The sequence below is a fragment of the Halictus rubicundus genome, unplaced genomic scaffold (genome assembly GCF_050948215.1).
Source record: "Halictus rubicundus isolate RS-2024b unplaced genomic scaffold, iyHalRubi1_principal scaffold0025, whole genome shotgun sequence".
NCBI lineage: Eukaryota > Metazoa > Arthropoda > Insecta > Hymenoptera > Halictidae > Halictus > Halictus rubicundus.
The window spans coordinates 507453-530000 of NW_027488566.1; the positions used below are offsets into that span (position 1 = coordinate 507453).

Consider the following 22548-nt stretch of genomic DNA (forward strand, 5'->3'; position numbering starts at 1 on the left):
TTGCCAATGGCATCCCAGCTGGTCCAACCAATGGGAGCTCTCCTGTATCGGCCAATAGCAGTTGTCCTAGCGCAGCCAATCACGGAGCAGAACGTTAGCTGTTGTCGGCCTATCACCGGGCGCGGCGGGCGACCGTGGCGCCACCGCTCGGGACGCCACGCAAACTCGGACGCTACACTCGATACACTCGGTTTAACACGACACTTTAAAATGTTCGTGAATTCTCCTATTCCGCATGGAATTTAGCTCTCAATGTCTTAAAATGCTCGTTTCCACTAGCACTGTACACTGGTGTATAGCACTTATATATTCCGTCGATTTTTACCACTTTTTTGCACTGTGATATACGGAGCACGATGTGACGTGACCGAAGCACTCGGCGGCCATCTTGGAATCCAAAAGATAGAGACATGTAGTGTAGACCACCCCCCGTGAGGGGAGTTCCGTACCTCGGGGATTCGCCCCATACCGGAAAAGTCAGCCGTTCATGTTTGGCTCTCTACTTCTAACTCCATCAGTTGCGAAGGAAACAGTCCGTAGGTGTTGTGGACTGGGCATTGGAAAAACCCCTCGTTCACCAATTAAGGATCATCACAAAGGTAGACCGTCCCGTACGGGAAGTAACTCGCTTAGCCGCTACCGAATCAGCTTGCGCCGACCCAGGAGCGTTACCAGCGGGGGCCACGAGGAGACGGAGTTACCAGCTTAGCGCTCGGTCTCTAGCAGGTTTCGTCAACGGTGTGGTAGCCGTTCTCATGACTATTTCACCCTACGATCCCGAATACCCAGTTGTTGAGGTATTACCTGCCAAGGATCGTCAGGGTTATTTTGCCTTTATTCTCTATGTGCCAAAGTCTATTCTACTAAGGCATAATTCTATCGCGTGTTTAAACGCTGCACAATTCTTATCACGCAGACCATGGTTGGCTGGTCTGCCTGCTCTCTTGCAGTTTATGCAAGATGGTTTCTCTTCTTTCGACGGGCATTTGTCATAACTATGCCCGTCTTTACCGCAGTGCCCGCACGTGTCGGTTTTTGCTTTACAATGCTTTGCCACGTGCCCAAATGACTGGCATTTAAAGCAACGTGTCGCAGCTATGTAGTCTTTGAGCCCGTAGGCTTGAAACCCTATGAAGACCCGGTTCCTGTCCAGCAGGATCTTCCGGGTCTTAGTTGACACCTCCGCCACCCAGTTGGTGGCTTCGCAGTTCTTTTTGCCTGTTTTAAAGAGGAGTTTGAACTCCTCTTCTAATTTTGCCTCTGGTTTGAGATCAAGATTTTGGTTCTTGATTGCCTTCTGGATTTCCGCCTCAGATGTCTCCGAGGGGATTCCAAATATTATGATTTTTGGTCTCCTCTTGGGGAGGGGACCAATATCCACTTTCTCTTGTAACTTCTTATTTCCGAGGACTTGCTCAAGGTCCTCGGTTGTTTCGGTTTCTATAAGAATACCGGAGTTCCCGAGTTTCCTCAGGTTCCGTATTCTTATTTTCTGTTCTGTCGGATTGATGCAATCCGACAGTACCTTCTTGGTCTCGTCACTATTCTTTATATTACTACCCTTTACAGGGTAGATGGCTGCAGCTGGCTTGGACTTAGCTACAGGAGTCTTCTTTGCCAGCTGCTTAGTTGTCTTATTTGCTCTGATTATGTCTGAGTAGAGCAACGGTTTCGGGGGTGGAACCTCCTGGCCGCGACTCTTCTCAGGCGTCGAGTCTATCTTTGCAGATAGCTCGTTGAGTTTTTCCTTGATTTTGTCCATCTGGTCCTGCATGGAGCTCTGCTCCTTTTGCGCTTCCAGTTTTTGCTTTAGAGCCTTGTTGTCTCTAATGAGTTCGAGACGGAACTCCCTGCCTTCCGTCTCGGTCTCCTCATGTTCCTTGAGAAGGTCATTGAGGAGCTCTTCGCCTCTGTTTCTTTCCCGCTCAGAAAGTCCCATGAGGAACCTTCTGAGGCGTTCTTCCGCGTTCAATGGCATGCCATCGAACCTCTCCAGCTCAATCTTGACCTCTTTCAATTGTCTCAGTTGTGACTCGTCACACGAGTCACCTGAGTTGCCTGTTTTCTTATTTTTCCTTTTTCTATTTGGGGGAAGAAATCCCCACGCAAAATCCTCGAATCCCACTTCTGGGTCTGACTCGCATGAGTCCATTTCGTCTTCCCAGGCACTAGCTGTGTCCCCTTGTGCCTGGGTCGTTTCCTTTTTCACCTCCGTCTTCTTTTCTCCTTTCTTTCCCTTCTTTGCTCCCTTCTTCTTCGTTTTGTTTTGTGTTTTTGTAGTTGAGTTCATGTTTGTTCCCACGAGTAGGGACGAAAGACGGTCGCTCCCCGGGTTACGCCCTTTCCGGGGAGAAGGCTTTTACGCTCAGGTTTCGCCTGGTATCCTGAGGTTTGCGCTAATGGTCGATGGACCCACCGACCGCCCGTGTAAGCACGGGACCTCTTTCGCCGCGTTCTCAGCTTAGAGGTTAAGGGTTTGTTCAAGGGGTTCGCCTCCCCGTTAGGCCGACCGGTTAAGGTAAGCCCCCCGTTTCTCCCGTTCTGCAACATACCACCGGATGTATCCGGTGGGTCGTCGCGGCAGAGGGGAGTCTTCCGGGTGAGAGCCGCGGTTATCGCGAACGATAACACACGCATGGGCTTCCTGAGAGCCGCGGTCATCGCAAAAGCGATGACTCCGCCAGAACTCTCTTTATGAGAGAGCCGCGGTTGTCGCAGAGCGACAACTCACGCCGAGCTCTCTGAGAGCCGCGGTCCCCGCCATGCGACAGCTCCGCAAGAGCTCTCTTCCCAGAGCTGCGGCTGTCGCATGGCGAGAACTCTCGCAGGAACTCTCTTACCAGAGCCCCGTTAGTCACCCGAAGGTGTCCAGGTCCTACCAAGTGAAGGAGGGGTTGGTGCGTCAGGGTTATACCATGATATAAGTCCCTGACGCTTATAAGACCCAAAAGATAGAGACAGTTTATTGTCTACATAGAGCTTTTGGAGCCACGCTCGCTCTTGCCGTACCGAAGTCGCTCTAGGCGTCTTATACCGGCGATGTTGGGTTCTAGCCATTGGAAACAGCTGCGAAGGGTCCGTAAGTCCGTAGGTGTTATGGACTAACTTGGAAAAACCCCTCGTTCACCATTTAAGGATCATCACAAGGGTAGACCGTCCCGTACGGGAAGTAACTCGCTTAGCCGCTACCGTGCCAGCTTGCGCCGACACAGGAGCGTTACCAGCGGGGGCCACGAGGAGGCGGAGTTACCAGCTTAGCGCTTCGGTCTCTAGCAGGTTTCGGCAACGGTGTGGTAGCCGTTCTCATGCCTATTACACCCTACGATCTTGAATACCCGGTTGTTAGGGTATTACCTGCGACAGATCGTCAGGGTTGTCTAATTCTTTCTCTCTTCATGCCTTTCTTCCTCATTGCCAAAGTCAATTCTACTAAGGCTCAGTTCTAAGGCGTATTTGTACGCCGTGCAGCTCTTGTCTCTGAGCCCGTGGTTGGCTGGTCTGCCAGCTCGCTTGCAGTTAATGCAAGAATGTTTCTCATCTTTTGACGGGCATTTGTCATAGGTATGCCCGTCCTTACCGCAGTGCCCGCACGTGTCGGTTTTAGCTCTGCAATGCTTAGCCACGTGCCCAAATGACTGGCATTTGAAGCAACGTGTTGCAGTTATATAGTCCTTGAGCCCGTAGGCGTGGAACCCTATAAATACCCGGTTCCTGCTCAGCAGGATTTTCCGGGTCTTTGGAGAGACCTCTGCCACCCAGTTGGTGACCTCTCTGTCCTTTTTTCCTGTTTTGAAGAGGAGTTTGAACTCCTCTTCTAATTCCTCCTCCGAGTTCAACTCGAGGTTCTGCCTGAGGATTGCCTGTTGGAGTTCCTCCTCTGATGTCTCAGAGGGGACTCCAAATATGATTATCTTTGGTCTCCTCTTTCGGAGGGGACCAATATCCATTTTCTCCCTTAGGTTTCTGTTGCTAAGGACTTGCTCAAGGTCCTTAGCAGATTCTGTTTCTATTAGTATACCGGAGTTCCCGAGTTTCCTCAGGTTCCGGATTCGTATCTTCTGTTCTGTCGGATTGATACAATCCGACAGTACTCTCTTTGTTTCCTCGCTGCTTTTGATTTGACTACCCTTTACAGGGTAGATGGCAGCTGCTGGTTTAGACTCCTTTACGGCAGTCTTCTTGGCCACTAGTCTGGTTGACTTATTAGCTTTTATTATATCTGAATAGAGCAGCGGTTTGGAGGGTTGAACCTCTTGGCCGCGACTCTTCTCAGCCATAAGACTATCAAGCTTGGCCGATAGTTCGTTTAGCTTTTTCTCGACAGATTGCTCTTCCTGTCGTTCTTGCTTTGCATTTAGTTTTACTTTGAGATCTTCGATCTCATTTATTAGTTCCATGCGGAACCTACATCCTTCCATAGATTCTTCCTCTTGCTCCTTGATCATAGTGTCAAGGAGCTCTTCACCTTCCCTTAGTTTGGATTGGTCAAGTCCAAGGGATCTAAGAAACCTTCTTAGTTTCTTTGAGGTGCTCAACACCTCAGTTAGCACTAGGCCCTCTGGTCTCGGAGGCAGCTCGACTTCGTCGTCGCTGTCGAGAACTTCGTTATCGGACTCTTTAATCCACTTTGCCTTGTGCGACTCGTCACACGAGTCGCTAGAGGATGCCAAATCCTTTATCCTCTTTTTCCCCTTCATCTTCGCAAGAAGTGTCTTCAGGTCGATCTCATCGGAACTTAGTTCCGACTGAGAGTCGCCTGAGTCTATAATGTCCTCCCAGGCACTAGCATCATCCCTGTGTGCCTGGGTCTTTTCCTTTTCTGCCATCTCCTTCCCTCCTCCTTTCCTTCCCTTCTTTCCTTCTTCCTTCTTCGTTTTGTTTTTAGTTATTTGTAGTTTTTTCATGATTGTTCCCACGAGTAGGGACGAAGAACGGTCGCTCCCCGGGTGACGCCCTTTCCGGGGAGAAGGCTTTTACGCTCAGGTTTCGCCTGGTATCCTGAGGTTTGCGCTAATGGCCGATGGACCCACAGGCCGCCCGTGTAAAACACGGGACCTCTCTCGCCGCGTTCTCAGCTTAGAGGTTAAGGGTTTGTTCAAGGGGTTCGCCTCCCCGTTGGGCCGACCGGCTAAGGTAAGCCCCCCGTTTCTCCCGTTCTGCAACATACCACCGGATGTATCCGGTGGGTCGTCGCGGCAGAGGGGAGTCTTCCGGGTGAGAGCCGCGGTTATCGCGAACGATAACACACGCATGGGCTCCCTGAGAGCCGCGGTCATCGCAAGCGATGACTCCGCAAGAACTCTCTTTATGAGAGAGCCGCGGTTGTCGCAGAGCGACAACTCACGCAGAGCTCCCTGAGAGCAGCGGTCTTCGCGGTGCGACAACTCCGCAAGAACTCTCTTTACGAGAGCCGCGGTTGTCGCGGAGCGAAGACTCACGCATGAACTCTCTTTACCAGAGCCCCGTTAGTCACCCGGATGGTGTCCAGGTCCTACCACGTGGAGGAGGGGTTGGTGCGACGGGGTTTTACCATAATATTAGTCCCTGACGCTTATAAGACCCAAAAGATAGAGACAGAGGGAATCTCGTCAATCCAACGCTGCGGTACGCAAAGACCTTCAGGGATACACTACCTAACAATACGGAGCATTATTTGCAACCGCCGTTTACCCGTGCATTTTGTAGAACAGAATGTAATACGTTCGGGTGTCACCCTACTCAAGTCCATTATTTGCTAATAACTCGGTAAATAATAGTAGTAGCGAGTTTGGTGTTATGATATATATTGTTAGAAACCGTCTATATTACATTGATATCACGTCGAAAATCGTCTAGGACCGATACGTAAAAATTTTCCTCTTAGTGGTGGGACTTAGAAAAATTTTCAAAGTTCGGTGAATTATGAAAAGTTGGTTATTTTGTGTAAAATAACATAGAAATGTTAAAATTTATCTGTAGTAATCGGAATGAGTACACTTTAAATCCTTTGACGAGGATCCATTGGAGGGCAAGTCTGGTGCCAGCAGCCGCGGTAATTCCAGCTCCAATAGCGTATATTAAAGTTGTTGCGGTTAAAAAGCTCGTAGTTGAATCTGTGTGTCACAGTGTCGGTTCACCGCTCGCGGTGTGTAACTGGCATTATGTGGTACGTCCTACCGGTGGGCTTGCTCTTCACGGGGCGGTCCAACTAATATCCCATCGCGGTGCTCTTCACTGAGTGTCGAGGTAGGCCGGTACGTTTACTTTGAACAAATTAGAGTGCTCAAGGTAGGCTATCTTCGCCTGAATACTGTGTGCATGGAATAATGGAATAGGACATCGGTTCTATTTTGTTGGTTTTCGGAACCCCGAGGTAATGATCAATTGGGACAGATGGGGGCATTCGTATTGCGACATTAGAGGTGAAATTCTTGGATCGTCGCAAGACGGACAGAAGCGAAAGCATTTGCCAAAAATGTTTTCATTAATCAAGGACGAAAGTTAGAGGTTCGAAGGCGATCAGATACCGCCCTAGTTCTAACCATAAACGATGCCAGCTAGCGATCCGCCGAAGTTCCTACGATGACTCGGCGGGCAGCTTCCGGGAAACTAAAGCTTTTGGGTTCCGGGGGAAGTATGGTTGCAAAGCTGAAACTTAAAGGAATTGACGGAAGGGCACCACCAGGAGTGGAGCCTGCGGCTTAATTTGACTCAAGACGGGAAACCTCACCAGGCCCGGACACCGGAAGGATTGACAGATTGTTTACGATCGCGCGAACGTTCGCGGTGGGGTTTTCGTCTCGCGCTCCTCTTGCCCCGCCGTGACGTCGGCCACCGAACGCGGCCTCGCGGAAAGTCGTTGCGCCAGCTCGCGTTACCCCCGTCTTTCCCCTCGGGATCCATCGATCGTGACCCAATGATCGATCATGGATCATCGCGTGATCCAAAAAGGACCAATACGCGACTTCCAGGACGGCAGATTCGGTCGCTCTCCGAATTCAACTTCCTCTTCGCTGTGCAACCGTGGTGCGACTCGGTCCTGTTTCTCTGCGCTCTTCCTAATCGTTGGTTTCAACTCGCTAATCAACGCGTTATTCGTGTACATATTTATTGTATATTTCAAAGTACAGTGTTCGTACAGTTTCACATACAGTTCACTTTCATACAGTTCAAAAGTACAGTCCACTTTCATCCAAATACACGTGTTCGTCACAGACTCCTTTTCACTCAACTTCGACGCACACCGCTGTGCGATTCCGGCTCCTCCTCATTCTAAGTATCGTTCGGCCGGCGACCTTTTCCGATACACAGATTGATAGCTCTTTCTTGATTCGATGGGTGGTGGTGCATGGCCGTTCTTAGTTGGTGGAGCGATTTGTCTGGTTAATTCCGATAACGAACGAAACTCTAGCCTGCTAAATAGACGTTACTATGGTATCTCGAAGGCCCCCGGCTTCTGTCGTTGGGTTTTTACTACCAACGTACAAACAAATCTTCTTAGAGGGACAGGCGGCTTCTAGCCGCACGAGATTGAGCAATAACAGGTCTGTGATGCCCTTAGATGTTCTGGGCCGCACGCGCGCTACACTGAAGGAATCAGCGTGTTTTCCCTGGCCGAAAGGCCCGGGTAACCCGTTGAACCTCCTTCGTGCTAGGGATTGGGGCTTGCAATTATTCCCCATGAACGAGGAATTCCCAGTAAGCGCGAGTCATAAGCTCGCGTTGATTACGTCCCAGCCCTTTGTACACACCGCCCGTCGCTACTACCGATTGAATGATTTAGTGAGGTCTTCGGACTAGTACGCGGCAATTTTTCGGCATTGCCGATGTTGCCGGGAAGATGACCAAGCTTAATCATTTAGAGGAAGTAAAAGTCGTAACAAGGTTTCCGTAGGTGAACCTGCGGAAGGATCATTACAAATCAAACATCTGCCAGATCCATGAATATATATATTGTGACGTGGCAAAGTTGTCCACGTCCCTCAGATCTTAGATCGAAAGACCGGGCCGCCCCTTGGCAGCACCACCGCGATAACGGTGGTCGTGATCGATCTCCCTGGAAGCGTCCGAGATCCCAGGTTGGATATTGACGCGGTTTGAATGCCGCGCCATTTGGCGCGACACGAAGTTGCAGGACCGTGGCCGGGTCCCAGGGGGACCCGGATCCTTTTCCCTCCTCCCAGGGACGCGGAAAACCCGGAGGGAAAACGTTCGGGGGACGGGTACGGAGGACGCCCTGCAGGAAGTCAACGAGGAGGACACCGAGCCCGGGCCTACCAACCCGGAGGCGCCGCTGAGGAATTACGGGTCTGAGGCGTACATCATCTCGACCTCGTCGCCGCCTCGTCCCGAAAAGCTACACGCACCCGTCGTGGGAATTTCACGCTGACTGTCTCCAAGGGAAGCGGCCAATCAACGCGTGTCGCCAGGAAAGCGTTGGCCGATGGATCCGTAGCCGAGGGCCCCGTACCGCCGGGCGCGGCCCTGCCGCGCGAGAGCAAGCGATAGGTTCGAGCGTCGCGCGGGAGCAGGGAAAAGTAGGATAGTGGGGGACGCCTAGCTTCCGCGTTAGCGAGTCTTCGCGAAGTAGGGCACCGTGCTGCCGAAACGAGTCCGGGTTAGTCGTTTTACGAGTGCGTAAATCATACAGTAATTTTGAACATCGTCACTGCTGCCGAGACGTAGGGATTGAAAGAGCTGCCGAGACGTAGGGATTGAAAGAGCTGCCGAATCCCGAAAAATCAAAGCCGTTAGGGAGCCCAGAGCTGCCGTAAAGAGAGACCGAAGCGATTAGGAAGCCACGTGCCGCGTTGTAAGTGCCGACCAGGTTTTTCCGCACTACTATGATTTTCACGTTGGCTCGGTAGCGTTTTTGCGAATCGGCCGGACTTCGAGTCGAATTTAAGACGTGTCCTCGCTCGCCGTGAATCGCGATCAGACTAGAATCGAGAAGGGGGTGAGGCCGTCGGTCGGTGAACGGACGGGGGGCCCGTATCGTTACCGATTTTTGGCGAATCCAATCTTGGGACGTCCCACGGTGGGACGACGCGACGAAAACCGTATTGCCGTTTCCGGCTACTTCCGACGGCCACAGTCATTTCGAATTTGCTGCCGCGTATTTCATCGGAATCCGGTCACTTCACGACCGGCTAATTGTCGATAGGAGCTGCCGTACATCGCGCCCGCGATCGGGTTCGACGCGTGAGAAAGCATACCCGGGTGCAAATAGCGCGAGCGACCGCCCAACCGTCGTACAAATTTGTTAAACCGCGCGGGCTTCGATTACACCGCTGCCGGGCGATCCCGACAGCTCCTTGTAAAAACCGGACGAAATAAATGTTAACTCGAAGCCCCTAACTCGTGTACGCTTCATTGTGAGAAACCTTTCCGCCGCGGGATACGTCCCGTATTCCCTCCGCGTAGGATCCTGGCCCCTGGCTGCCGCTATTCAGGCCCTCGCGCGATTCTCGTAGGTTCGGTATCGTAATTCGCGTCTTGCGTTCATTACGAACTGTTCGTGTGACACTTGCGAGTGTCTGGCGCCCGTTTCCAGCTCCGAACCGTATAAGATCCGTCGGAAAATCGAGCCTACGGGATACCTTTTGTCACGGGTGGACCACGTATCGCGCGGCCGAGCGTGGCCCGGCCTCACGGTCTATAAAAACCCGCCGTTGCCCAGGTTTTCTCCAGTCGGACGGGCCAGGAAATCAGGGCAACGTGAAAACACATATATATATATATATACATACAAAAATGCTTTCAAAGCACACAGAAAAGACCAACAGGAGAGTACAAGGTTATAATAAAAGGAATTCACTCTCCTGTGTAATCATCGTATGATGAGAAAATAAAGAAAAAGGGGAGTAGGGGATGTGTATAGCGACGAACTACTCCCCATGCAACGGCTTACGTGTGGAGGTCATAGTTACGCATGGAGTACATAGTTACTCAAAGCGTACAATTCTCCCGTCCGTTCGCGCCACGTTGTTGGCCAAAATTAAGGCGCAGAGAGCCCGCCAGACCATTTGTGCACAAACACGGCAATATATAATATATGCACTCTTTCGACAATGGGACGAAAGATCTCAATGAGAATGACACACGAGGAAACAGACGGTGCTTGCGTGAAGGTGGAGCATCGCATCGTTTACTTGTATTGGGGAGTGAGTACGAAGAGCTGTACTTCGGGTCTTCGCGAATCGTCACCGACGTTCGCATTGCAAACTCGAACGATCGGGCGGGTGCGGTTTCCCGTCGGACGCTGAATGTTATAGCTTAACCACGAATATAGAAATACCCGTCGTTACGAATCGATGTTTTTCACCCGCCACCTGATGGATCGTGTTCTCTTTGATAAAAATACATCGTGTCAAACAGACGTGTATACTATAATATACGCCATTGGTCTGTCTGTGTGTAGGCTCTCGACAATTATATGGACAATTACGGTCGCCAGAACAGGGATGTAAGCGTCGATTCGAATCCACATATCGCGCTTCCTCGGTCTTCGCCTGTGGTGTCCGAGATACGTTCATTGGAAACGGTGGTGTTGTCTCTCCTCTAGAGAAAGAGAGGACAACAACAGGGTAGCCTGTGGAAAACTTGCGGTGAACGCGTTGTGTTCTGTCACGAACGTCGAGGAATAGGATGAGAGAAGGACCGGCTGTGAAGCTCGCTTTTAAAGCTGCGTGAGTCTGACACCCTACTCTGTGTGGCGATAGCGCACACACGAGCGTGGGACGAATGCCCGCTGCCAGAGCCGGCTGTGAGTCCCGCTCTATTTATCGAGTTCGCGTATAACATAGAGCACAAAACGTCGCCGCATGCGTGTTCGTTTACGCACACGTATATTCGAGAGGACCGGCTGTGAAGCTTGCATTTTAAAGCTGTGTGCGATTTTTGACACTCTACTCTCTGTGTGGCGATAATACAATGCACAAGAGCTTGGGACGAACGATCGCGCACGGCCAGAGCCGGCTGTGAAGTCCGCTAGTATCGAATAATCGTTCTCCGTGCACAATTAGAAATGTGTTTCGAGAGGACCGGCTGCGTAGCTCGCGTAAAGCTGTGTGTGATTCTGACACTCTACTCTCTGTGTGGCGATAATACAGCGCACAAGAGCTTGGGACGAATGATCGCGCACGGCCAGAGCCGGCTGTGAAGTCCGCTAGTTATCGAGTTCATTCTCCAATAAGAGAGGAGGAAGAGAAGTGTCGGGATCCAGTATCGGGTTGTCTATGATCCCCGTCGTTTTGTGAATTCTCCTCCTGTGTTTTCCACTTTAAAGGTTTTTCAATGTATTTTCCGCCCGGCCGTCGGATACGTGTGCGCATTGCATCGCGTACTCGCGACGGTATCCGTTTATACGGACGATCCTGTGTCGTCCTTAAAAACGACGCCTGAATCTCCTTCGCGCGCTGGTTGGAGCTTTCAGGTATCGGCGTTCTTATGAAACGCAGATCAAGAGACATAATTATATATTGATTATAAATCAAATTATACGATTACCCTGAACGGTGGATCGCTTAGCTCGTGGGTCCATGAAGAACGCAGCTAATTGCGCGTCAACGTGTGAACTGCAGGACACATGAACATCGACATTTCGAACGCAGATTGCGGTCTACGGATACAATTCCTGGACCACGCCTGGCTGACGTGCCGGGCCTGGGCGAGGTGAACACATTGATGGGAATCCGAGCTCGGTCCCGTGCCTTGGCCTCCCGCGGATCTTCCTTGCTGCGAGGCTTCCGTCTAGAACGGTCGTCCTCTTCGGCCGCCATTCAACGCTCAGCTCAGAACTGGCACGGACTAGGGGAATCCGACTGTCTAATTAAAACAAAGCATTGCGATGGCCCCCACGGGTGTTGACGCAATGTGATTTCTGCCCAGTGCTGTGAATGTCAACGTGAAGAAATTCAAAAAAGCGCGGGTAAACGGCGGGAGTAACTATGACTCTCTTAACCGGGAGTCTTAGTTAGCAAGCAGTCCCCTTCTCGTGGGTCCCGCTGCTAGTACCCCCTCGAGGGGGGGGGGGGGTGGGAAGCTAAGTACTGCCTCTGCGAAAAACGGTCTTGGGGGTTGCCAGCCCTCTGGACTGTAACTTGTCGGCCCTGAAACTAACGAACAAGCCTCGGATGAAATTAATTTTGTTGGAGGGCCCTCAGGCTCAACCAACCCGACACCCGAGGAAGTTAGACCAAACGCTGACGATCCCCGTCTATGTCGGTATCCCGGCTGTGGAAAAATTCTCCTGAACGCAAGAGGACGAGGTGTACACGAACAACGTGCCCACAAAAACTGGAATGATGAGAGATTGCTTGCAAACATCGAAAGCAAGAAAGCGCAGTGGAGTGTCGATGAATCGGCTCTCCTGGCTCGCGAGGAGGCACGTCTAGTCCTAGAGGGTGAAAAATTCATAAATAAGGCATTGACACCTCTCTTCCCAAACAGAACCCTCGAATCCATTAAAGGCCAAAGGAGGAAGCAGGCCCATAAGGAAAAAGTCCTCCAGATTATATCTGAAATGGAGAGAGCTGATGAGGCTCAGTGCTGTAACACAGAACAAGACTCGCTACAGCATGAGTCACAAACCGGCCTGCTTACCTCAATACTCGACGATCAGTTGGAGCGAATATGCTCACATTTGCCGGTAGGAAGGAAACAATATCTCTAGAACTAGAGATTTATTTACTACAGACGTTCCCACTGGCGTCGAAAACAAAAAGACCATCAAAGCTGCCTTCAAATCGAACTCAAACCAGGCGGCAAGCTCGGCGTGCCGAGTACGCCATCACACAGCGAGCCTGGAAAAAGAACCCATGCAGATGCCTTAAAACTATCCTTAAAGGTAAATCCTTGTCAACAATACCTGATAAGGATACGATGATTCGATTCTGGCAAACAACTATGACGTGTGAGAGCGAGGAATCCCTCGGCATTATACCGAAGAGAACAGTAGTGCCGGAGCTGTGGAATGTAATCGAGCCACATGAAATCCAGAGGGCCTTCCCTGACCTAACCACCAGCCCAGGTCCGGATGGTCTGACGTCAAGACAGCTACGCGCGGTTCCACTTCACATTTTGACGAGAATTTTCAATCGTTTCTTGATGTGTGGAAAACTGCCCGAGCATCTCCTTCATTCAAGAACGACGCTTATACCGAAGAAGAACGGTGCGGTGGACCCTGGCGATTACAGACCGATAACGATCTCTTCGGTAATAACGAGAACCTTCCACCATGAAGGTGGGGCTGCCTCCACCCATGATCGACTACATTATGGACGTGTATCGGAGGAGTACGACACGACTCTCGTGTGGTAATTGGGAGTCAGATCAGATCAATCCCACCTGCGGAGTTAAACAGGGAGACCCCCTGTCTCCATTCATTTTTAATATGATAATGGACAACCTCCTGCGTCTCATTCCATCAGAGATTGGTGCGGACATTGTAGAAGGTCACTTTAACGCATTAGCGTTTGCTGATGACCTGCTATTCATAGCCAGAACACCTAAAGGCCTCCAATTGTTGATCGACGAAGCAACAAACTTCCTGACAAAGTGCGGGCTTAGGATTAACGCTACTAAGTCCTTCACTGTAGCCCTAACGAATGTGCCACATATGAAGAAGGTTGAGGAAAGGAGGGCAAGGTTGCTCCATGAGTCGATTGATGGGAGAGGCTTAAAGGAGTCTCGAAGGGTGCCCCAGCAACATCGGTGGGTTCTGGATGGCAGTAGATTTTTAAGTGGAAAAGATTTCCTCAATGCCACGAAATTAAGAATTAATGCTCTGCCAACGAGGTCCAGGACGGCCAGAGGACAGAGGAAAGACCGCATGTGTCGAGGTGGCTGTAACGCTGTCGAGACGCTAAACCATGTGGTCCAGCAATGTCACCGAACGCACAGAGCTCGAATTGAGCGGCACAACACCATCATTAAATACGTGGAAAGAGCTCTGGCGAAGAAGTTCGATAAGGTCGATAACGAGCCACACTTCGCAACACCAGAAGGGTTAAGAAAACCAGACCTTATTTGCAAGAAGGGTTCTGTGGCAGTTGTCCTGGATGCACAAGTGGTAAGCGAGCATATAGAGACAGATGTGGCACACAAGACCAAAGCCGAGAAGTACAAACCTCTAGAAGCCCTTATCAGGGAGCGGTACGCTGTGCAAAGCGTATCATACACGACAATCACGCTCTCATATCGCGGTATGTGGAACGAAGCATCAGCCAGCTCATTAATCAATATGGGGGTCCTACGAAAATCGGAGCTTAAGATCCTAAGTACACGAGTGCTGATAGGAGGATTGAACGCGTTCTGGCGCTTTAACCGGACAACCATCACCAGGACGGGGATTGGATAGCGGGAGGAATAACCAACTCGGAGCAAAGGGTGCTGCCTGCCATACAGGCATAATAAAGAGGAGTTTTAGTGGGTATATTACCATCAGAGTCCCACACTACCGGCAAACTAACATCGTTGCCGGTATGCATAAAGCATTTCTCCTCTCAAAAAAAAAAAAGGGTGTCTTAGTTAGCAAGCAGCATCCTCTTCGTGGGTCCCGCTACGAGTACTCGCCCGTCTAGACAGGCGGGCGAGGAAACTAATAGCTGCCTCTGCGTTTACAGGCCTTGGGGGTTGCCAGCCCTCTCGGTCTTCTTTAGTCGGCCCAAATAACAGAACAAAGCCTCGGATGAAAAATAGTTCTGTCGATGGGCCCTCAGGTTCAATCGACCCGACTATGGGTGATAATGGTGATCCGGGTGTGTCTGATGTCGCTCCATACCCGTGCAGGGCTCCGGGTTGCTCCAGATCATTTGACAAACTACGTGGCCGTAGTGTCCATGAACAGAGAGTACATAAAAACTGGTACGACCAAAATGCTCTAGAAGGTATGACCGTCCGCAGGGCTCCGTGGTGTGCAGAGGAACGTTCGCTTATGGCGAGACAGGAGGCGCGCCTTACGTTGAATGGCGAGCGCTTCATAAATCAGGCTCTACTGAAGCTCCTCAAGAATCGCTCCCTAGAAGCGATAAAAGGGCAGCGTAAATACCAGAGCTACAAGGAGCTGGTTCAAAAATTCATCAGTGAGATGAACGAGAGTAGCATTGTTGATGCTAATCCCCATGATCAACCCTCAGATGAGGGCTCATCGGGGCATGAAGAGGAGCAGAATGGTCTGATTCGGACGATCCTTGATCTAGGCTCTGAGATGACGCCTCTTGATGGCACTGAATACTCGTCGCAACATCTAAAATATACATATATGGGAGCATATCGAAGCATGGCCTATTGACAGGATCTCCCAGGAACTGGAGATCTATCTACCCGAGATCTTTCCAAAGGCGATCGGTGGAAGAAAAGGGAAGGCTGCGTGTGAGAAGGCTCAAATGAAGATGACCAGGCGACGTGCTCGGCGCATAGAATATGCCCAAACGCAGAGAGCCTGGAATAGGAATCCTTGCAACTGCCTGCGAACAATTCTCAAGGATATGACAACGGAGCATCCACCGCCCCAAGAAGAAATGACTCCCTTTTGGACAACGGTGTTCACAAAAGAAAGTGAGAGAACACCTGGCATTGGACGGATGGAAGATACTGTCGAGGGCCTATGGAGTTGCATAACACCCTCTGAGGTGATGAAAGCGCTGCCAGAGAGAACTACCGCTCCGGGCCCAGATGGCGTGACTGCTCGACAGTTAAGAGCAATGCCTCTAGAGATTTTGACGAGAATACTAAATCTATTTTTGCTGTGCGGAAGACTTCCTAATCACCTGACGGAGTCAAGAACCATTCTGATTCCGAAAAAGGATCAAGCTTCGGCTCGAGGCGACTTCCGGCCCATTACAGTTTCCTCCGTTATTACAAGAACTTTCCATAAAGTCCTGGCAACGCGCCTCGTCAATGGCGTTAAGATCGATGACCGCCAGAAAGCCTTCCTCCCAGTTGATGGTTGTTCCGAAAATATCTTCAATATTTTTGTCAATATTTTAAGCCGCTTTACATCGCATCGGTCGATCTAGCAAAAGCGTTCGACTCCGTGACGCACCACACGATTAGGGACACCCTGACTACCAAAGGCGCTCCTGCTCGACTGGTGCAGTACGTTACCAACGTCTATCAGCGTAGCACAACGAGACTTAGGTGTAGCGGCTGGGAGTCGGACGCTCTTCATCCCACCTGTGGTGTTAAACGGGGAGTCCCGCTATCACCGGTAATATTTAACCTAGTTATAGACAGACTACTCCAGCAAATTCCAAGTGAAGTTGGAGTTGATATAGGCGGAAGGCACTATAACGCCTTAGCCTTCGCTGATGACCTGGTATTTGTGGCCTCGACACAGGAGGGACTGCAACAAACTATTGACCTGGCAAACGTGTACCTGTCGCAATGTGGACTGACAATAAACGCTAGTAAGTCGTTTACAATTGCGATCAGGAATGTTCCACACGTTAAAAAGTCGGTGGTAGACGGAAGGATTAAATTTAGTTGCCTCGGCCATGACCTTCCTGCCCTGAAAAGAGAGGATGAATGGAAGTATTTAGGCGTCCAATTTACACCTGAAGGACGCCTGGCGTCGGATAGAGCAGGAGAGCTACTGAAGCAGGCCATCGATAAGCTTACAAAAGCGCCTCTTAAACCACAGCAACGAACTTTCGCGCTTAGGGTCATGGTACTTCCATCGCTTTACCATCTCCTAATATTAGGAAATGTAACCTTAAGTAAGCTCAGAAGGCTCGATGCTTTGGTGAGAGGTGCAGTGAGAAAATGGTTGGTTTTGCCTAAGGATGTGCTCAACTCGTACATCCACGCCAACGTTAAGGATGGTGGGCTGTCCATTCCATCTTTGAGGTGGTTTATTCCGCTCAAGAGGAGAGAAAGGCTGCTGAAGCTGGGCAAGGGTGACTAGCAGCGATACCCCTATCTCTCTCAGGAAATTGACAGAGCAACCAAACGGTTGACTGATGGACGTATCTCTATAACTGACGCCACAAAACTTAACGAAAGATGGGCGAATCTTCTCCATAAGTCGTGGGATGGCATGGCCCTGAAACAATCGAGAATGGTGCCACAACAGCATCGATGGGTTACTGAAGGTAACCGATTCCTGTCTGGTCGCGACTATATCAACGCTATCAGACTTCGGATCAATGCATTGCCGTCAAAATCTAGGACAACCAGAGGTCGAAGATCTGACCGATTATGCAGAGCAGGATGCCAGGAGGTTGAAACTCTCAACCATATCCTCCAGAGATGCCACAGAGCACACTCTGCGAGAATAGAGAGACATAATCCGGTGGCAGCCTACGTTAAGAGAGCTCTGGGAAAGACCAATGAGGAAGTCCTAGAAGAACCGCACTTCAGAACATCGGAGGGACTCAGGAAGCCTGATATCTTGGGTAAATGTAAACAGGCGGTGATTGTCCTAGATGCACAGGTTGTTGGCGAGCAGGTTGATCTTGATGAAGCGCACCAGAAGAAGATTCGGTATTACCGGGAGCTAGAAGGACAGATCAAGGAGCAGCATAGAGCCACGAAGGTGACATTCTCCTCGATCACACTATCATGCCGAGGAGTGTGGAGCCCTCAGTTAGCAAAACATCTAATTGACCTGAATATTCTGCGGAAGAAAGAGCTGAAGATCATTTCGACCAGAGTACTGATTGGAGGCCTTAGTGTGTTTTGGATGTTCAAACGGATGACGACCCGAAGAATGCCTCGAGATGTGAGGAGTGGCATCGGATAGACCTGTAATTGCCTAAATCACCTAGTAACTAGTGCTGCCTGATAACTCAGGCATAATGAAAGAGGGGTTTTAGTGAGTATATACCAACGAGTCTCACACTACTGGTAAGCTAACATCTTTACCGGTGTGCCTAAAGCATTTCCCCTCTCTAAAAAAAAAAAGAAAAAAAAAATAGCCAAATGCCTCGTCATCTAATTAGTGACGCGCATGAATGGATTAACGAGATTCCCTCTGTCCCTATCTACCCCCCCCCCCCGAATGGAGCGCCACCTTGTCGTGGTGGGGGGGCACTGAGCCCGAATGATCTCTGAAGCTGTGCCGGCGGGGACTTCGGTCCCTGGCAGGTTCTACCTAGCCGGAGTGGTTCAGTGTGACTGGCCCGTCAAAGAGCGCTCCCCTAGCGCCTCGAGCAGCTGCTCGGGGCCCCATACCGTAAACCGGTGGTCATGTTTTACCGGAACGGGGGTCTTGCCTTAATCGGCTGGGCCGCGAGGATGATAACCTCTATAAAAAATCCCTAACCCAAAGCTTAGGTGCGCGGTGAGAGAGTACGCCCTGGTCGATGGCATCAGGGCGTGGCTGGTGGGTGCATCAGCCGCGAGCGCGCCAACCTCTGGACACCTGGCGCCTCCAGTTGAATATAGCCTTGCCTGGGTAGTGGGGGCTCTGCCCAGGTTGACATTATTTCCCGCCGTACTCGTGGGATAGACATGGATAATGGTAACAAACAAAAAAACAAACAAAATAATAAGAAGAAGAATCGGAGGAGGAAGAAGGAGAAGAAGATTGACAACGGCTCTAAGAGGCAGAAGTTGAGTTTGGAGGAGGAAGATAAGAAGGATGGATCGGATAGTGAAGGGTCGATGCACGACAGTGTGCATTCCAGTATGAGTGAGTTGAACGTGGGTGATAGTTTACTGGGAGGTTTAGGAAGAGAGGAAGAGGATTGTATGACTGTTATGAGAAGCATTGGTGAAAAATTAAGTAAATGTGTGTTTTCGGATACAAATCGTGTGTCTAAGAATACCTGTGAACAGATGTTTAACTGTGTGAGTGAATATGAAGAGTGTATGATGAAATTGATTTGTGAGAATGAGAGACTGAAGGGTAGGTTAGAAGAGTGTGAGAAACGTGCGACTGTGCTGGATGAACCTCCTCGAACGTATGCGAGAATGGCTGGCTTAAAAGTAAGGGAAACGCGAAGAATGAGTGTGGATAGTGCGGATAGAGTGGAAGTAATGAAAGATAAAAAGTATGCTGTAGTTATTAGGCCGAAAGACGTCAATGTAAAGATGACTAGCGAGCAGGTTAAGGAAAAAGTTATAAAAGAAGTTAGCACGGTACTGGATGTAAGAGTGAGAGCTGTGAGAAGGATTAGAAGTGGGGGTGTGACAATTGAGACGGCTAGTGAGGAGGAATTGCAGAAGATGAGAGATTGTGCTAAGTTTAATGAGGTGGGTTTAAAAGTTGAATTGCCGAGGAAAATTGGGCCGAAAATAATTGTATATGATGTGCCTAATGATATGATTGGTGAGGATTTTATGAATGAGTTGTATGAAAAGAATCTGAAGGAATGCGTGAGTAGGAATGAATTTGCAGAGCGAGTGAAGATCATAAGTAGAATGAACAAGAAGGATGCGGATGTGGGAAATGTCATAATTGAAATGAATGCGAAAATGAAGAACATGCTTATGAAACAAGGACGCGTGTATGTGAAATGGAGAGCGTGCAAATTTAAAGAATTTGTGAGTGTATTGAGATGCTTTGAGTGTAGTGGATTTGGACACATGGCGAGAGAATGTAAGGAGAAAGAAAATCTGTGTCAGAAATGAGAGTACTCCCGCCCAGAAGTGAGAGCCTTGGTTACACGGGATGGTGATGCGCAATATAGGCCCTTAGGCCCTTAGCCTCTCACCATCCAAGTCACACTACCTACCTCCTCGTGGTTCCTGCCGGGAACATGATTGGCGCATCGGGCATAATGCATTGATAGTGCTAATCATGGCTAAATGTAGCGTGGCGAACACCCTTTCTTAGGAAAGAGGAAAGTAAGGACGTATAAAACATTAACATCAATACCTGGTTTTCCAGTCAACACTATCAAGTGTGAAAGGTGAGTCTTGTGAACTCCGAAATTATGAGCTTAAAAAAAAGAGAAACCACGTATTAATACGTTGATTGATTGACTATTATGCGACTATGGCTTGAATTACGGAACTAGATTTGGATAATATTACTGATCTCTATGCTCGGATACCAATCACTCTAAACGAAAATGGATAATACATCGAATAACAATGATGCCTCGGACACACAACTACCTGGTCCCGGTAGTTGCGTATGTTGGTATGTAAGGTATGTTGTGCCCCATATGCATAAAGGATAATTTACAAATATCGTGTGGAAAACTTAGAGACCTAACGTTACACTTTGATAAACACCATTTAGTGCAAACGTTTATATGGGAGTGCAGAGACTGTGGCAAAAGCTTTGATAAGCCTCATAAATGGTCCTGTCATTACGGTAAATGCAAAGGTGCTGTTAGATTAGAAGCGAAGCCTTTCCAATGTGAGGCTTGCGATATGAGTTTCTCTTCAATTAGGGGATTATCCACCCACGAGAGACTAGTGCACCCAGCAATCAGGAATGAGAAAAGAAAGCAGGCGCTCGTAAGACCTTTGGAGTGCCCAGCGGTTGCAGACGGAAGGTCTGACAGAGGGGTATGGTCTGCGGAAGAAACAAACAAGCTTATCGAGCTAGACGCCCGCTTCCGGCTACATGCATTTCCTAACAAAGAAATAATGAAGTTCCTAACGAATAAGACAGCGAAACAAATTAGCGATAAGCGAGGTTCCCTCAGGAAGAAAGGCGTAATAAAGAACCCTAAAAGCATCCAAACGGAAGATATAGTCGTAGAACTAGATGAAGTGGAAAGCGCAGAAACTAATCCCAATAGATTGGTTGAAGAATTCCAGGATATAAGCGACCAACTTGAATCTGTCAACCCACAGGTAGTTCTTAGGCAAGAGGGCCTCAACAGTGAAGCGCAGGACCCTACCGCCGAAGACATAGATTGGCGGAAAACGATGACGACCGCCATCGAGAGCATCAGTATAAATGATGCTCCTCCTAGTGTTAAAAACTTGCACATAAAGCTTAAAAACATCTGGTTGAATCATAAAGAGGATATTGACAAACTGAAACTAGAAATCGATTCTTACGTGTCGGATACACTAATAACATTCTTACTAGGAAGTGATGAAGCTACCAATAGCAACATGCCGGCTGGTAAGAATGCGAGGAATAATAATAAAAAGAAAAACAACAACAACGAGACATGCAATAACAACAACGATAATAACATAAGCAATAACAACAACAACAATATACGCAATAACAACAATAATAATAATAAAAATAGAAGGATCAGAAACAAAACAAGAATAAATAACAGTAACAACCGGAAAAAGTTTAGATATGCACGTTGTCAAGACTTATATAAAGAATGCCCTAACAAATTAGCGGATATTATTATCAAGGGCGATCACACATTCATCGACCCACCCAGACCACCTCCTATCGCCAGTGAGGTTAAAGAATTATATACAAACCTCTGGGAAACAAACGGCCCGGTACTTCAAGAGAAAACCTTTATACGACAGCCTATATCGATATCGGATATTTTATACCCAATTCTGGCTGGGGAAGTAGACATAAGAATAAAAAAAATGAATAATAAAACTGCCGGCGGCCCGGATAATATACAAAAGAAACACCTAAAAACGCAAGGGATAACGACCGTACTTGCAATGCTATATAACATCCTATGCCTTGTAAATCACTACCCAACTGCATGGAATCAGAATCGTACAACTCTGATCCCTAAAGTGGGAAGTGACCTAGAAAAGGTGGAAAACTGGCGTCCCATAACAATTAGTTCCGCACTGAGCAGAATATTCTCATCAATAATCGACGGCTGTCTCCGAGGGGTAATCGTTCAAAACCTAAGGCAGAAAGGGTTCACTACCGAGAATGGCTGTAAGTATAACACCATGATCCTAAATGAAGCCATCAAGAGGAGTAAGTACCTTGATGGTGGTGTCTTCACAATCCTTGACGTCAGTAAAGCCTTCGATACCCTTCCTCACTCCATGCTGGAACCAAGCCTTCAAAGAAAAGGCATTCCAGATCAAGTCATAAACTTGATTCGGAGCATGTACGCAAATTGCGTTACGTCAATTAAAGCACGTAATAAAATATCAGTTCAGGTCAGGTTACTGAGAGGCGTTAAGCAGGGAGATCCCTTATCGCCCCTACTTTTTAACTTAGGAATGGAACACCTTCTAGAAATGATAGAAGAGGAAACCGAGGGTATCCCAATAAACGAAGATACTAAGTTACCGATTTTAGCATTTGCGGATGATATTGTTATTCTGGGAAATGACCAAAAGGAAGCCCAGAAACAACTGAACATGGTTACCCAATATTTAAATGATCTGGGTATGAAGCTTTCCGCTAAGAAATGTAAGACCTTCCAAATAGTAGCGAAAAAAGACACTTGGTACGTGAAGGACCCGGAACTCAAAGCCGGTACTGAAACCATACCCAAGGTTGATCCAGATGAGGTCTTTAAATACTTGGGCTCCAAAATGGGACCTTCGAAAGGCCTGCACCAAGGTATAATTATACCCGATATAGTTGCAATTATTAAAAGAGTCAGGAAACTTGCACTAAAACCGCAGCAAAAAATAGAATTGATTATTACTTATATACTGCCCAGATTTATATATAGTCACCTGCTGCATCCGCTTGCCGATTGCACATTA

General features: G+C 48.9%; 3 long non-coding RNA genes and 1 pseudogene across 3 annotated transcripts in view; 2 read left to right on the forward strand and 2 right to left on the reverse strand.

Moving 5' to 3' along the window:
* LOC143363146 (uncharacterized) overlaps window positions 1-22548 on the reverse strand; it is a 91357-nt gene that overhangs the window by 22928 nt on the left and 45881 nt on the right. The gene's annotated exons all lie outside the window — the stretch shown is intronic.
* On the forward strand, window positions 10535-11268 carry LOC143363147 (uncharacterized). The gene is made up of 2 exons (XR_013083757.1): window positions 10535-10808; window positions 11004-11268. It is a non-coding gene; the product is annotated as an uncharacterized LOC143363147 (long non-coding RNA).
* On the forward strand, window positions 11485-11640 carry LOC143363177 (5.8S ribosomal RNA; annotated as a pseudogene).
* The window catches only part of LOC143363141 (uncharacterized), a 13102-nt gene continuing 2184 nt past the window's right edge, over window positions 11631-22548 (reverse strand). The window contains exon 2 of the long non-coding RNA XR_013083751.1: window positions 11631-11935. This is a non-coding gene — a long non-coding RNA (uncharacterized LOC143363141). The remainder of the gene's footprint in view (window positions 11936-22548) is intronic.